A 17,709-nucleotide genomic window follows, 5' to 3' on the forward strand; every position below is an offset into this window, starting at 1 on the left:
ACACAACTTCGAACACACAAAAAAAAAAAAAAAAAAGGGAGGTGGGGGGGGGGGGGAGCAATAACCCAGAGATGGCAGCAGAAGCCAGACACTGAAAAACGAGCTGTCAAGTGTCTGTCGCGGTGGAAAAACGGCGTCATTTGAAAGTTAAAAAAAAAAAAAAAAACTGGCACTTGAGTGGGGCTTGCAACTTCAGAGGTATTCAGTTAATTGTATAGGAATAAATACAGCCGATGTCAAATGTGGTAACAACAGTGTGGAAAAGGGAATTTTGCGAGACACAAATGAGAAAAGCTGCTTCTTTTTAGTGTTGCACTGCCTGCCCGTATTGAAACGCGCGGTGCTGAGAAGGACTCGCGCTGTGCCCCGTACGTTGAGCTTCCACCGCTTCGGCACGAGAGCAGGTGGGCGCGCGCGAACCGGGCGCTGGCGCGACGAGGTAATACCTCGCTGGCCCGTTGACCGAGGCTGCCCGGAGGGCGCTGTCCGACCGATCCCGGCGGGCAAACAAGGGGGCGCCGGTACCCCCTCCTGCCGCTGCGGAGAACCGGAATATCAGCCGCCATCGGGGGATGCGGCGGCGGATCGCGGAGAGCCGCTCTGGCTAACGGATTCTTCGCCGACGTCGGCTCGCGGAAGTGGCATTCCTGCTAGCTGACTGACCTTGCACGCTGTCGCCGGAGGAGAAGGAAAGCGGGGAGGCTCGTACCCCGTGGGGGAGTCCTAATTGTGGCAGCTCGCAACGGCCCCCACCACTGATTTTTCGGGCGCTTTGTCTCGAAAACCTCTTCTTTCCCCCCCCCTTAAATTTGGACAGGCCCGCGAGAGGAAAGGCCTCGACGGCGCGTGCTCGGGTCCTTCTTTGGCTGCAAATCGACGTCCTAATGACGCTCCAAGCGGCACGCGGCCGCGACATTTGATCCGCTTGATGGATATTTCGGAAAGCGCGCGACACGCCCTGCGCGAGGTCGCGCAGTTCGCCACGCCGCTGTCTCGGCACTGATGGAATTTGCCCGCGGAGAGACGACGAACAACGGAGCCCGCGGCGGCGTCCCGTTTCTCGGGGCGCTCGAGGGAGTCACGCGCTATTCTGGGAAGCGGCGGCTGCGGGTCACTGTCGTGAGTCTAACCCCTCGGCTGTGTTTGACCTCGGGCTTTATGCGTTTGACCTAGACTTGAGCCACCCGCACGCGCTAATGACGTCTTTTCCTTTCGAACGCCGAGAAGAGGCAATATTTGTCCGACCATTTGAGACACGCGCGGTCGCTCGGCGCTCGACCGGCTCCGACGGTATTTTACGATTCCTCGACAGAGCGGAGAGCGGATATCTTCGCTGGCGAAAAAAAAAAAAAAAACAAGAAAAAAAAAAGCAAGCTCGAAGCCTTTTCATTCAGAATGCAAAAGAAAAGTAAAAAAACAAAAACAAAAAACAAACTTGAGCATGTTAGCTCAGGGCAGGTACGCGAAGTACCCAAAAGGAAAGACATCTCCAAAATCCGGGACAACGATCATGCCACCTTGATCGTCCCGGCGTTTAGGTGCGCCCATTGAAATGCCGTTTTGTTTTCCTTGAAACGAAACGGCCACCCCCCACAAATTGAGAGCGCGTCTTTCGCGAATCACCATAATTAGACTGTATTGGCTCCTCCACAAACTACTTTGGTAACGAGCGTCCTTCAGTGCTGCCATTTTAAGACGTACAGAGACGGCCATTCGTCGTTCTGGAATCAGAACCATATTATACGGGGGTCAAGCACAAAACATGCGCCTGCATAAATAAATACTGATTATGTTTCGACAACATTTGATAAAGCGTTTTTGAGCGCATTTTTTTTATAGGCATTTTAGAACTGCACTGTAACAACCAATATATCCGCAGATCCCCCTTTCGGCAGACTTGTAGTTTTTTTTTTTTTTTTTCTAGAATGAACCCCATTCGTATTCTATCACAGTCTTAAGTATTCGTTGGCCGCGCAGCAACTACGTCAGCCAAGAATTTTTGATACCCATCGGAATAGGCAATTTTATAAAACATCCTATAGGGGCCTCACAATTGAAAGTGGCATCGTATAAAGCTGCAGTTCAAAGCTTTTTAACGCGATGAAGTCAATAATAAACAGGCAGTGACTAAGAGACGGCTTCTTAACTGCTCATTTATCTGCTGATAAACACAGAACTGTTGCTCCTGGTAGCCGCACAATATGTTTGTGCAGGCTGCGCATCGCAAACAATCAACACAGTCTGGGATTGGGCACCGACCGGAGATTTCCGGGGACGCACTAAGAATGTTGATTTCAAGACTGACTTCAGGGCTCGCTTAATGCTTGAAATGATTTTAACAAAGATTGACCATTATTTTATGCGGTACTTTTTAACATTTATTACACTGATACACATTTCATACATCACAGCTAGATGCTGGTATCTGAATGAGAGAAGTGCTGCATCACACTGCCTGGCTTGAGGAAAAAGAAATGCGTATTACGAGCATTTGTGAAGGGAGCAAACCCCGAATGACTCCAGACTCTCGAAAGTACACTGGCCGTGCCTCGCCCGGTGGCCCAGTGGGTATAGCGTTCGGCGACTCAGCACGAGGTCGCGGTTTCGAATATCGGTCGCGGCGGCCTCGCATTTATGTAGGCGAAACGCGAAAGAAGTTCGCGTGCTGTGTGATATCACTGCACGTTGATGAACGCCGGTTGAAGATCCCCAGAACTGCTATGTATACTGCTCCTTCTTCTTTCTGCGCTCCACAGCGGTGGCTCAGTGTGTAGAGCTCGAGACTGCTGGTCCTGAGGAGTCGGGTTCGATCCCGGCCGCAGCGGCTACGTTTCGAAGGGGTCGAAACGCAAGGCGCCAATGTTCGCTGTTAAGTGGACGTTGAATATCCACTGGCGGTCTACATTATTAGGAGGCGTCCACCATAGCCTGAGTCGCCTTGGAACGTTAGAACCCACGAAAGAAACGAAACATTCTTTCTGTCTCCTTTTATTCCCTCCCGCACTCCAAGACACAGTTCGAGTGGTCATTCTATGTGTGTGAGTCGATGAGGCGCGAGTCTTAGGCGGACATTTTCGCCGCTTATTAAAGTGACCCCGATAAACGAGAGAGAAAAAGGCGACTGGAAATCACAAATATATGCATAGTAGGGAGCTGTAAACAACAAAACAGGAGCCATTAATGTCGTGTGCACACATTCACACAAGTATACAGCAGTGTGAAAATAAGGAAGAGAACAAGTGCTCCCTCCGCAGTCCAGTGCCGAGCACGGCGGCCCTTGCGTTGTCGTGAAGAAGGTGCGCGAAGACGGGCCCTCATGGGTCTCCATCCAGAGAAGACTTCGCGCCGCACTTAGGGTGCCTCGATGCATTTCGGCTGCATCGAGGCACCCTAGCCGCACTCGGAGACCAGCGCAGCTCTTTCCGGTGCTTCCTACAAGGCACGCGGAGGGAGGGAGCGGCCGCTGCGCGCGACCCCGTTTCAAACGGTCTGCGCGTTCCAGCGCCGGCAAAAATGACGCGTGTCGTTCAGCAATGACGACCGGAGCTCGAATGGGCTGGCCGCGATCGCTGTAAGCAAAAGCAGAAAGACGCCGTAATTCCCTGCACCATGCCTGCACCGCGAAGAGCGCCGCTGCGGTCAGCGCGTTGTCTAAATATCGAGCATTGTCTTACTTCCCGTTCAGACTCGCTCACGCTCCGCAGGCAGTGGATCGAACGTCTTTTCGGCCGCCAGCGGCGCATTTTTGGGCGCACACGTATGAGCGAAAGACGATAAAAGCTTGAGTTTGTGGTGCATCACCTTAATACGACACTCATTAAGACAGAGACGAGTAAGTACGTCGCCGTGTTCGTCTGCTAAATATTGCCCATGTCTTCTTGTGCGCTGTTTGCTTTAAGGTAGAAATTATGCGAGCTCAAAGTGATGGCGCGAACGTGCTGCAGCAATCGTACACGAGTCGGCAGTTTCCCGGAGGGAATGTGTGTACAGGCGTCTTATTTTTGCGCCGTGCCGTAAGAGCCGCCCGGTCTGGCGAGGCTCCCTCCTGATTTCCAGCGGCCGTCCCACGCGCCCGCGCTGCGGCCAGGCGAGCGCCCAAGGACGCGCGCATTCCACGCCGGTGTATTTTGGTTGGTGAGCTCGGCCCGAGATGGGCGAATTAAAAGGCGGAGGTGATGCTCCTCCGCGGCTTCCCGCTGGTGTACGTGTTTGCTATAGCGCCTTGGACTGGAGGGGTTGTCGCCTTTACCAACGCGAAGGGCTGGATATACGAGCCGTTTCATATTGGGCAGAACTTTCTGGTCTGAAAACAAATCTCCCTCGTTCGCCTGGCCGGTTATCGTAGAGACAGATGTAATGGAGTATAACGGGAGCATCGTTGGATGTTTCGGAGACTAAACATTAAATTGTCCTAGTTTTAAACAATTTGTATAGATTTCAGCGATGAGGCCCCTCTGAAATGGCTGGCATGAAAAAGAAACGACAAGAAAAAAATGACGTGTAAGATTACCCGGATCACTTACCTCCATCAATGAGCACTTGCCCTGAAGCGCCGGTGAGAGAAGACGGCTCAGTGTGGTATTCGCAACATGTATAGTGTGTAAAGGAGGGAACTAGCTACCTCGTTTATGTCACTATTTTTTTATTCAACGCTGCAAATGCTGCAAAAAAAAAAAAAAAAAAGAAAAGGGTGGGGGGGTTGTTGCCTAAGTGCACGAAATGCGAAAATAACAACAACTAAACTATTAAAAACGAATATTGTAGTATGGGAACTCTTTCAGAAGCCGCCTGAAAATGTGACATCTATCCAACTGCTCCTTAGTTCGTCACGCTATAGGGAAACAAGATCAGTTAAAACAAAGCATGTCGATATAGAGTCAACACCGCTTACCAAATATGAACTGCTTAGTCGCTTAACTTGTGTCACGGCGAAGTCCGTTTGCTTCAGTGTTAGGCTGAGCGCGACACCGGAGTGGCCGCGCAAGTCAGCTTCTGCTGGGCGGCGCATTTTCGGAAGAGCGCGGCGGAGTCAAGCAAGCGTGCCCACAGTTTGTTGCTCTTCTTTTTGGAGCGCTCGCTGGCAGAGTGAATCGCGTGGCGGTCGTTGCATGCTCGAGGGATCGCAAAAAGGAGAGCGCCCATGCACGGTTTCGTTCCGCTGTCGTGGTTCTGATAGGGCAATGGTGGCTCCTCACTCGTCGGTCCGGAGAAGCTCCTCCGCCGCCGCGATTGTGCAGCCTCCTCTCTTGGGTCAAGACGTGGGTTAACAAAGGCCACCACGAGGAAGTCCGCTACCGGCCACGATAAGGGCTCCTCTTCAGCGACGTCGTGTCCGCGGCTACGCCGACTGCCGTGCCAAAAGCGTCGTTAGCGTCACGAGCGTACTGGGAACGATCTCATGTCACATGGTGGAGGAGTGCCGCATCGCTTGCCGTGCGTCTCATGCTGCTCTGGAGAGATGCTTCCCACCCTTATATGCGCGCAGAGCACTAGCTATCGCGTCGGTGGACCTTGCCTAAGAAATTGGAACGGAAGCGACATGCAGAAGAGGTCTTCTGTGAATATTCCGGTTCCGTTGGCTGCCACAGAGTATAACTGTAGGCATTTCGCCGCTTGTTGAATACCTAACAAGAGTTTCAAAACTGGTAATGCGCTTGGCTGGCATTTCATGACAATGAACGAAAAGATTTGACACACCCCTTTTCTAGAAGTGTGTATGTTCACGCACGCACGCACGCACGCACGCGCACACACACACACACACACACACACATACACACACACACACACACACACACACACACACACACACACACACACACACACACACACACACACACACACACACACACACACACACACACACACACACACACACACACACACACACACACACACACACACACACACACACACACACACACACACACACACACACACACACACACACACACACACACGATTGCAGAACAGGAAATGGTTCATGAAAAATGTCGCCACATGGAGAAAAAGGAGGGCACTGTGTGTGTTTCTTCGGAGTCACAAACCTGGACATAGACATGCACAGCATGCAGTAGATGAAGCAGAAAGGGCCCAGAAAAAAAAAAAAAAAAAAAAAAAAGAAGCGACGTTCGGAGGCGGTTATCAAAGCATTCCGTACGGCGCCCTGCGAACGGGGTCCTTGGCGGACCGGTTCAAATTGCGAGCCGCTCAATCGCGCCAGCCTCAGAGAGATCGTTCCCGGAGGAACAGCGGCGGCCAAGCCGCGTAATGGCCCCGCTGACCCAGGAGGGCGGCCGACCTCGCGCACGCAAAAGCCCCACGACGTCTTCGCCACTGCGCGCGCGTGCGAGGCATACCGTTCCGCCGCCCGCTGATCACCGGGGCTTGGGGTAGAGCCCACGGCCACCTGGCATCGACATTAGCACGCAGGCTGTGATATGGCCGTGCGCATCTGCCCGACAGAACACTCCACGTGGCCACACAAAACGGCGGCTGCGCGTTTACACGCTGCGGGAGCGCGAAAGCGCGAGAGCAGCGTGCACCGTGACCGCTGTGTATTACACGGGAGACAATCCGCGCGTTTCCGTCCCTTAAGGTACCTTCGCATGGCTTCTATAAGGGCAATTTTAATTGGGGCTCGACTGTGATAGAATCCCCCCAATGAGATTTAAATGACAGCTAAGCGAGGAAGATGGCAGAATTCAGCTGACTGCGGCGGTAATGATACGTTTTGCGTAGTATAGACGTCATACGCGCTTGCCAAAGCATTGCAGTAAATATTTCATAGTCTGAGCATCGCCTCTATTGTGAAACGAAGAAACGCCGACCAAAGGAGACGCGTGACGTGTACTTTTACCAACTCCCATTTCGCACAACTTCTCCGCCTCGATTTTTGAGCGAATGAATAACACATAATTGGTGATAATGTAAGGGCACCGTGTTGCAGAAACCCCGGCATCGTCGTCGCCGTGGCGTCTCCAGCGAATATTGATTGATTGATGATTGATTGGTTCATAGAAAGGGAAAGGCGCAGTATCTGTCACACTTGTTATGTGGACACCTGAACCGCGCCGTAATGGAAGAGATGAAGGTGGGAGTGAAAGTGGAAAGAGAGAAAGGGGAGCCGTAGTGGAGGGCTACGGAGTAATTTCGACCACCTGGGGATCTTTAACGTGCGCTGACATCGCACAGCACACGGACGCCTCTTCGTTTCGCCTCCATCGAAACGCAGCCGCTGTGGTCGGGTTCGAACCCGGGAACTCCGGACAGTAGTCGGGCGTCTTACCACTGCACCACCCCGGCGGGGCGCGAATGTGCGTTCGTGTCCGAATAATCCGAGGAACCTTAAGAAACAGTAAGGAGAATTCAAGGAAAGGTTCAAACGAGGCCAGAATTCTTGAGGAGGTTCTTCAAAAATATCGAAAAATAGACTGATGTTTATTAGGACGGGTATTGGGGGTCAAACCCAAGCCCTATGGTTGCGAGACGAACACGCTACACGAGCCACAAATACTCACTGGCTCACAGGCGTGTTACTTAGAAGGGGACCAGTGAATGCGTTCTGGTCTTAGACTTAGTGGCATGCCATGAACACATATATTAATGTCAATTGTAATTCGGGCTATGCGAATTATGAGTTAATAATTGCATACGAAGTATCGTTGCAGTCGAAATAAAAGGCAACCACGGCATACAACATCCAAGAGAGAGAGAGAGAGAGAGAGAGAGAGAATCTACAGCGTTTGTTGATGCCGGCAATGCATGTGAAAGCCGCGCTCCGGCTGTATGACGGGACAGGGCTGCAAAGCGTCTCGGGTGTATGCGACGAGCGAGCTGCGAAGAGCTGGGAGGAATCGAACCACCGTACTCCAATAGCGGCCAGCACCGACGCGTCGCCTCTTCCCCAGCTCATCTTCAGGGCGCCTCTTCCGCACCTTCCCTGTACCCGCAAGGACGGATCATCATGTGAGATGTTTTGAAGAAATGTACGCGCTGTTAGAGCAAATTTAGATTCTGGCGGCAATGCGGCAGCTTTAACCTTTAGTTTGAAGTACGTCTTCTGACTTGAGAGTTGCGCGGCGACGAATGAGCTTTGTGAGTGGATCCCAGCGTGGGTATGTGCTTGCATAAGCATGTAGCGGCCATGCAGATGCTTGCAATGTGAGGAGGCTCCTGTCACCTTTACGGTTGTGTTCATTGCGCATTTGAAGACGTCAATGTTGTGCCCATCACGCGCTGCAGCCGAATAAATTGTGAGTGTAATCTATGATCTATATCATTAATGAATGGTTTGATGCGTACGAAGAACTGTTATTTCGTCACCGGATGTAGTATTGCGCGCGGAAAGGTTTGCTATATTTATAAGGCATGATGTGTTTACTTTTTTATTTTTGTCAGTCGGTGCTATGATCACATCTTGCTGAAACCTGCGCAGTAATCAGGGCCAGAGCTTGGGTGTTTGCGGTATGGCGAGTGACTGTTGGCCGAAACGGAGCGATCTGATAGTGGCGAATACTAGCGATCCGTGGCCGATCTATGACGATCTTGGCGTCATGATATGGTTACGTACTGCCTTCCAATCAGTAACCGTCATAATTATACCTGGATTTGAAAATTATGAGCAACATCTACGAGGTAGCGGCCGTCCACCTTAAAATAATTTTTTTTCTTTTTGTGCTTTTAGTTTCGAACCGCGCGTCGTTATGGTGCCTGCTGCAAAACAGGTTCGCCACACCTGTTTCCCGCTGAATCTGATAGCGAATGGGGTCTATAGGCGGACGACATGTATAGTATTCTCGAAGTTGTGGTGGCCTCAGTCGCGGGTTGGTCTGGATGATCCAAGTGATGCAACGCAGTGTCAAGCTACCGCTTGATGAGGTCATTCCTTTTTCTTGCATTCTTTTTTTTTTTTTTTGCCATGCAGTTGCTGATGAAGTATTTTTCTGGTCATTTCTCGGGCACGAACACCGAACGCCACTGACTTTACTCGAAATGGGACATTAGTAATGCTTTTCCATTAATAAAAGATACATTTCATCGGAACAGGCCGACGTTATGTTGTAGTGGAATATCATTGTTATTCGACGAAACAATTCATTACGACCGTTTGTAGGAATTCTCCTGTGTAACAGGTGACTGTGATGTGCCGTGTGTTGAGGGCATTGATATGTAATTTATGGTTTCTGGGCCACTTAATGGCGCACTGAGTTTTTTTTTTTTATTTGTTTCTAGAAGTGATACTCCAGTTAATCGTGCAGAATCTGCTGGATGTCGTCATTAGGTGCTATTTAAATATCAGCGGGAGTGTTGACGTGTCAACGAGACGAGGTTTCACAAATTGGCTAGCCTCAGGTACGTGAATGGGAATCATATCTTCGAAAAAAATTAGTGCCTGGGCCGTAACCATTCTCTATCTATTTCACTGAGTCCTCATGTACTACAACGACTGCTATGCTAAGCCGATCAGTATTACATGTATCTATGTATTTGTGTTAGGACTGGTGTTTACACAGCATTCACCATATGCTGTAACTTATAGTACATTACCGGAAAAGTTTGAAGACCTTCCATACTGAAATCAGTCAGAGTAGTTAGAATGATATTTACGTCTAAACATTTTTCTAAATCAATTTATCTATATCGCAAGCTCTTCATCTGTAAACGCAGTAAATATTTCAGATATGCTAAGAAACCTCGGACATTCCGTAACATAATAGATGTGGCTAAACAATCCCAAGGCTGCTATTATTTACAACTTTATTATTCGCGTGCTTCGGAGCAGGATATGATCTGAAAGAATTCAAGGAATCTATCACTTTAAACACGAGTTACCCATTAAGGAAGTAAAAAGGAAGTAATACCCATACAAAAATATCCTATGGTCAGCTATAGAAAATGCTTTGTATGGTCGGCTAAAGAAATTTGGCACAAAAAGCTATAGCCGTTCCTATGGTAGTCTTTAGGTTTTTCTATAATCTATTCTATAAAAGTCTTTAACCTACTCTATAGACTTATGGCTCCTTATGTACTGCAGTCTTTAGCATTTTCTATGGTCGCATACAAACGTTTATGGCCAGCTATAGAAAATCCTGTGTATCGTCGGCTATAGATATTTGGCCCAAAAAGCTATAGCCTGCTATAGAAGTCTATAACCTATGGACTCATTCTGGTGTCCTAATTTAAGTATTTGCAGTCTTTAGCATTTTCTATGGTCAGCTATAGAAAATTCGCGCGCGCGTGTATGTATGTGCGGGTGTTTGTGTATGCGCAAGTGTGTATGTGCATGTGTGTCATGCTCTATATCTTCGATTTTATTTTCAATTCGATGAATAAATAACTGAAAATTGGACAGCAGTCCCCACGAGTAAAACCATCATGGGTCGGAGATACTCACTGCAGGCGTACTTTCATGCGGCGACAGTGCTCCCACCAGTTATACCAAGATTGTGACGTAATCCATTGGTCGTGCAGCGTTGTAGTTGATGACATACGGCTTCTCGTTGCATACAGCACACAACTCTTAATCAAGCTAGAGTACAAGTTGCGCGAGGGATTCGAACCGACGATATATGTACTTTCATATAAGGGTGTACGCCTACTGGTCTATAGCTTTTGGTATAGCCAGCTAAAACAGGTTATATGACTTGCAGTCTGTAGATTTAGAGGCATTGACATTTCTATAGACGGCTAAAGATAACTGTATGGCTACTAGTGTATAGCTTTGAGAGAATGCACTTTTCTATAGCCAGTTAAAGCAGCTTATACGACTTGCAGTCTGTATCTTTAGAGCCATTACAATTTCTATAGACAGCTAAAAATAACTGTATGACTACAAGTCTATAGCTTCAGGAGCATACACTTTTCTATAGCCAGCTAAAGCAGCTTATATGGCTATCAGTCTGTAGCTTTAGAGCCATTTAAATTTCTATAGACAGCTAAAAGTAACTGTATCACAAATAGTATATAGCTTTAGGAGCATACACTGTTCCATAGCCAGCTAAGCAGCTTATATGGTTTGTAGTATGTAGCTTTAGAGACATTCACATTTCTATAGACCGCTAAAGGTAACAGTATGACTAGTAGTAGTCTATAGCTTCAGGAACATACACTTTTCTATAACCAGCTAAAGCAGCTTATATGACTTGTAGTCTGTAGCTTTAGAGGCATTCAAATTTCTATAGACATCTAAAGATATCGGTTTTAGTAATATTCTATAGCTTCAGGAGCATAAACTTTGCTATAGCTTGCTAAAACTGATTCTATGGCTTGCAGTCTGTAGCTTTAGAGCCATTCAAATTTCTATAGACAGCTAAAGATAACTCTATGACTAAACGTCTATAGCTTCATGGACATATGGTTTTCTATAGTTAGCTAAAGGGATTTTGTATGGTCCAGAAGCTATAGACAAAGTAGTATAGAATTTTCTATAGCTGCCTATAAATATTTCAATGGCACTTTATAGCCGACTATAACTTTTAATGCCTCATCGTGGTCGACAGAAGGTTGTCAGCAGAGGTGCCACGCTTTCGAGAGCGAGAGTTAAAAATAAGTTAAACCTTGTCTCCACCGGGAATTGAATTTCCATCCCTTGGATTCCCAACCGAACGCTTTACCAACTGCACCACGCCTCGGATCGTGAAACGCTCTTCATAATTCCCCTTGTCTACCGTGAGGATGATAGCGGCATTCCGCGAGTGACAGATACGCCTTTCCTTTCTTGTAAACGAATTATAGAACGCCGGTGAACTTCGATACGTTCAATGGAATGCTGGTTGTGTTCGACAAGGAGCGTGCCATGTACCGTCACGACTGGTCACGATGTCACCAGGTAATTCATGCATATACAAAGCTGACCCCGCTGGGCGTCCGATACAGGAGTCTGTGCTGCGCCTTTCATTTGCTGCTTCCTCGAACGCCGCACCACACAGCAAACAGAAGCAGACCCAGTTGTCTAGGAGTCGTTAGTACAACAGGCATCAACGGCATTTCAAATTGATTTACAGAATAGAAAAAGCGCTGTATATGTCACGATTATCCGCGGGCACATGTACCATGCCGTAAAGAAAGGAGGGAAGGTGGGAGTGAAAGAAGAGAGGGGGATATAGGTGCCGTAGTGGAGGGCTACGATCCACTGCGCTCTAATGGCTTTCGCCTAATCACACTTTAGTGGTCCAAAGTGCCCTCTAGAATTTTTTGCCACTAAATCCACGGAATGCTTATACTCTTTTCAAATTAGGCATACTCACAACTAAAAAAATCAACAACATTAATTTGATGTAAATATCATTCACAGAAGACATTTTACCGTGGCACCAGAAGTGTTGAGGTTAGCCATTTGTGGAGAAGGAACCTCGGTTAATATCCTGGTAACTGCCAGAACTTCGAATGTTTTGAAGTGAGAATCTTCGTCGGTTGTCAGACGTAACGCATTTTTATCAACCAAAATCTAGCCCTTGGGAAGCATACTTTGCTTCTGACAGGGAGAATGCTAGAGGACGGGCTCTCTTTTAGTGACAAAGGCAGATACTGTGCGTTCAGAATATAGTAGACATCATCGAGTGTTTAGTGTAAATGATGTCAGACCATGCACTTTGACAAAATAATTAAGCGCCTTGATATTCAAGGCGAAGGTACCACGCAGCACCGGAAGTGGCTTGAATAACTCGAAAATGAGCAACCAACAGAAGAGCTACGCCCGCGGAACGGTCTAATTAAATGGAAATAGGAAACCGACCAACCACCCCCTCCCTCCCTCCCTCCCTCCCTCCCTCCCTCCCTCCCTCCCTCCCTCCTTCCCTCCCTCCCTCCCTCCCTCGAATATCCGTGTTGCTTATTTGATTAAAACGAGGACCTATAAGCACGGTGAGCAAGTTGCCAGGCTAATTAGACAGGTAGATATCAAGAGCACTGGCATCAAGGCATGCTATATCAACTTCCACCTAAGGCTAATAAAATTCTGGTAATCACTGCTCTTTTTCTGAAACAGGCCACGCGCGATAAGTTACTTTAATAGACCGAAGCTGAAAGATAATAGGAAATGGATCTCTCTGATAGAAAATCTGACTCGTAGATACCGATATCTTGAAGAACTGGCAAAAAAAAAAAAAATCTGTCGTTTGGCAATCTGCTCGAATGTCGAGATCTTCGTTCGAAAAAAAAAAAAACAAAAAATGTGGGACTATGCACATGACAATAAGAAAAAAAGGACCTTGAAGGCCTTCCTACATTCGTTACAGCAGCTTATTTAAGTGCGATAATGATCTGTTTCGCGACAGCTGTGAACAAATTTGTTTCCCAAAAGAAACTACACAGTGATGCCGTATCGTGAGGATGCACTGCATAACTGGTAAAAGCAAGGTTTTGCTACGCGTTGGAAAATTAGACCACTTGAATCAATATTTTCATACCAGAACCTCAGTATTCCACAGTTGCCTTAAAGTATTGCCAAAAACGCACCTCGTTGGCTTTGTGTGGTGGTCCCAATACTACGCAATGAGAGCGCACGGCAAACTTTACAAGAAACATTTTATTACGCACCGGAGGGTTACTTCACTTCCATCACTGTGGTCATCACAATATCGTACAATTTTCACAGCTACCTCACAGTAAAAAGTGATGTCCAAGACAGCTGGACTTGGTCGCGGGAGGTGTGAGAATTTTTGTTGGCTTAATTGCATGGGAAATCTCATAATGGTTTCATGTTTCTACTGATACCGAAGTCGTCTGTTGTATGTAACGCAAATTTATAACGTCGATGTTCTATAGGCCACCAAGCGGGTATCTTTCATCATTCTTTGCCACCCGACATAAATAGTATAATAATTAGTGGTGACTTCCTCATTGTCACCCTGTTTTCTCCGTCAAGTAGTGTGAATTTTTATGCGTCACTAAGGGCCTCTGGATTTAGCGCGTCACATTATGCGACCTAAGCGATCACATGGGTATCTACTTATTTAGCGCACCGAAAGTTTTCTCACTACCGCGAAGAATTGATACAGTCCGAACTCAGCGTAATACTGAAGCCACTCAAGCCATTCGACGTCTGGACATTAACCACGAAGTGGGGAGCGTTATATACGCTCAAAATGATAACGCTAAAAATGTTGACATCTTATTTTAGAAATAAATAAAATACCCGCATATCGAATGCTAGAAATATCATGGGCTGCACTTGAGCTCCGCTTTCAAGGGTAGGACGCAACAGAGTTAATACGTCTGCGGCTCCCCCTTGCGGTTCCTCATTCGCGTACATGTAGTTTCCGCTTGATTAATTACCAATCCATTAATTTGTGCATCTACTTTCACATACATTCTTATTAGCATACAGCCCTAAGCTACCGTTTATCCAGTTACCAGTGGCAAGCGGCCACCTTTGTTATTGTTATTGTTGTGCCTGTAGAAAGAAGGAAAAGGAGATGCACGGGCCTGCTACTGGCTCCGTAGCTGAGCCACCTCCGCTGCCTCGTGCAGACAGAAGAGAAAATGGAGAGGAAAGAAAAGGAAGAGGGAGAGAAAGACGCGCACCGCAACAACAGCCGTCGTCTACCACCGAAGCGGTGGCGGGTGCAATGACGGCCTACAACAGATAAAAATTCGGTGGCAGGCCAGCCCCCACCGCAAGCGGCGGTGGCCCACCTGTCCCAGCCCCATCCTAAGCCCCGCTTTATGCCAAGTCGTACTGCGGCCGGACTCGAGCGGCGGCGGGCTCGAGCGGGCCGCCGCCACCGCTCGAGTCCAGCCAAGGGCGTACGAACTTGCCTGCGTGGCCTAGGATAAGTTTGTCTGCCTCGGCATCCGAGAACGCTGGAAGGTTTATTCCTATTCGACCTTCCCACCTCACGTGAGTGACCCGAGTTGGCAGCTCCTCCCAACTTAACTATATCATGTTGTCTTGTTAAAAAGTCCAGACCATGGGAGAACCAGTGCTCTGCCATCTGCCCTGCCAGCTGCCATCTTCCAGAGGCATGCCCGCCATTTTTCGCTCACAATGGCGACGTCGGATCTTTAACGCTGTTATGAAAATTGCCGCGAATCGTTGTCATCCTGGTAACAATGGGAGGAATATTCGCTCCTTAGACAATAATCGAATTGAAAAAAAAAAAAACTGTGTATATGTTGTTATGAATTCGTGAGCACATGGATATAGATCTTGCTGAAGCGTTTAACGCATTTTTCCTTAGAGTGCCCCGCGTACAGGCGAACCTAACCAATGTTTTGCTTATCGAAATATGTTCATATACTTTGTTTCTTCAACCCACATGCGGAAAGGATATTTGTCTCCGTATTCTGCGAATTAAACGTTAACTGATCTTACAACTGTAAAAACCTAAAGGTCCGACCAAGAAAACGTGTACCCGACACAAAAAGGGATGTAGCTTTTTTTTCCCCTAAAGGTTGGTAAAAGTAATTTTAAAACAATTGTCTTCATTCTATACCAAACGCAAACGGATCCAAAAATCTCAGTACGGCTTTCAGAAATCGAAATCCGCAGAACAGGAAAGAGCATACTGCGTGTAACTTTGAAGCTAAACTGTTTACTATAGTTAAATTTGCGGACGTCAGACAGACGTTTTATCATATTAATTGCCACATTTATACAGAAACCTGGAACCTATACGGCAGTAGATGTATACCGTTCGGTCTAGCCACACCTGAACAGGTGTCCATTTGTATGCGTCTGCAGCGTATGCGTCTGTCAGAGTCATGGTCAAAGGAGAGATTTGTTTGGCCTCATACGGAGTTAGGAAGGCCGGGGAGGCATCTCTTATGTACTTACTTATGCATGGCTGTGATTATGCCTGCGTCCGTGCCCGAGTATTTGTGGGCTATGGAATGGAGGATGCTTCGTGCGGCCGATTTGGGCTTGGAGGGGTCTGTCAGGATCATGTTTTGGCAGTACTCAGAGTAACTTTCAGCGAGTTGCGTTTTGTTACAGATAAGAAAGAGAGAAAGAACTGTCATAGTGGATGATTCCGAAAATGTCGGCCGCCCGCTAAACTTAACGGCCGCTGTTCGCACAGTGTGACTGGCCCACCAAATCTGGCGCCTCCGCTCACGCCATTCCTACTTGAGTTGGCCCCACTCTAAGAATGGCGTTCGTATGGAGGCTCCCTAATTCAAACGCGGGTGCTGATGATGTGAGGTCAGTACAGGTTAAAGGTCCCCAGGGGGTCAAAATTATTCCTGAGCCCTCCACTACGGTAGCCCTTTTTATTTCACTCACTCCTTCCTACCTCCCCTCTATGGCGCGGGCCGGGTGTCCACCCAGAAGTGCGACCGATACTGCGCCTTTCTTTTACATCACCCTTAGAACGGCGGGCAGACTAGCCTCTTTAATCCTCCTCACTACGGCAGCTGGCGCACGGCGTACGTGACTTCCTTCTCCCCTCCTCCTCTCTATGGCAGCTGGCGCACAATTTCCTTACAACCAAGGTCATGTGGTATGCGCTGTTGCCATGGCAACAGGCGTTTACGATTCGCGGCATAACGAGAACTTGGCGTAAGTGAGCAGTAGAGATAACGTTCTAAAATATGCAAAAATTTCGAGCCTCATATTTCCCATGCATGATATACCATGGATGAAGGACCTTCAAGCTGCTCACAGAAATTGATTGATTGATTGGAAAAAAATCTTTATTTACAGTCTTGTAGGCCATGTGGGTGGGCCGCCTAGTTCAGTAGTCTACTGGATATTGCTGCCGCGTTGGCCCTCCCCACCAGCCAATGCGGACGGTCAGGCTCATCGCTGAGCAGAATAGCCTCCCACTGCTCTTCTGATGGGTTTGGAATGAGGTCTACTATGGGGTTGAATTGGCATGCCCACACCAGAGCACTTTTACCTCAACTTATCTTTTTTTTTTGTGAATAGAAACTAAATTCGATAAAAATACGAATGCAACAATTGGGCTTGGTCATTCCTGGTGATCCAGTGGCCTGCGGGTCTGCAGTTAAAATCTGCAAATTCAACCTAGCCCGAGAAAGCAACATATGTGATATATTATTGCGCGGCATTGTGGCTCACACGAACGCCAGTCAAGTCACGGGAAGCATTGTTGTGTTCGGTTCTCTATAAAAAATGGAATCCCTGGCACTGAGCCTGAATTGGCGTCTTCTGAAAAGTATTGCACCACGCGCAGTCATGTCAAATTGTGTCTTTACTGATTCTACTTTTGCGCCAGGTTGTCTAACGTAGCATTGCGACACGTAGTGCGTACGCGGTGTCACTCTTGGTTTGGCAGGCCCCGTTTCTGTCTTGCCATTCTGTGGTAATTCTGGAGGAGGAGGACACACCTTCTTAGCAGTGGAAAACATGACGTACAATTCGTGTCCCTGTATAGCCTGCGTTGCAAACGGAGCATGCGCATAACACAACCACGGCTCTTGCGTAGTCCTTTTCACTGATTCATCGAGCCAGTCTCCATCCATGCACACAATATGCTCGCCCGCCCTTCAGATTAGATCTCCGGAATAGCCGACTGCCTTTCACTTAGTCTCTTGTTCGGACACATTGGACCGTATATATCGCCGTGACACGGTTTTGTAACTGCTGACTCCAAGGAGCGCGCCGCCCTCTTGTTTTCGGTGATCTCTGCGTAACATAAGACGCGAATTGAAAGCTCTTTTTATTGTAGAATGAGAATGCTGCTTCAATTGCACATTTCGCACTGTTGGTGCGGGCTTTGGCCCTAACAATTTAGCCGTGACATA

The sequence above is a fragment of the Amblyomma maculatum genome, unplaced genomic scaffold (genome assembly GCF_055883805.1).
Source record: "Amblyomma maculatum isolate TAMU_Amacu unplaced genomic scaffold, ASM5588380v1 scaffold_13, whole genome shotgun sequence".
NCBI lineage: Eukaryota > Metazoa > Arthropoda > Arachnida > Ixodida > Ixodidae > Amblyomma > Amblyomma maculatum.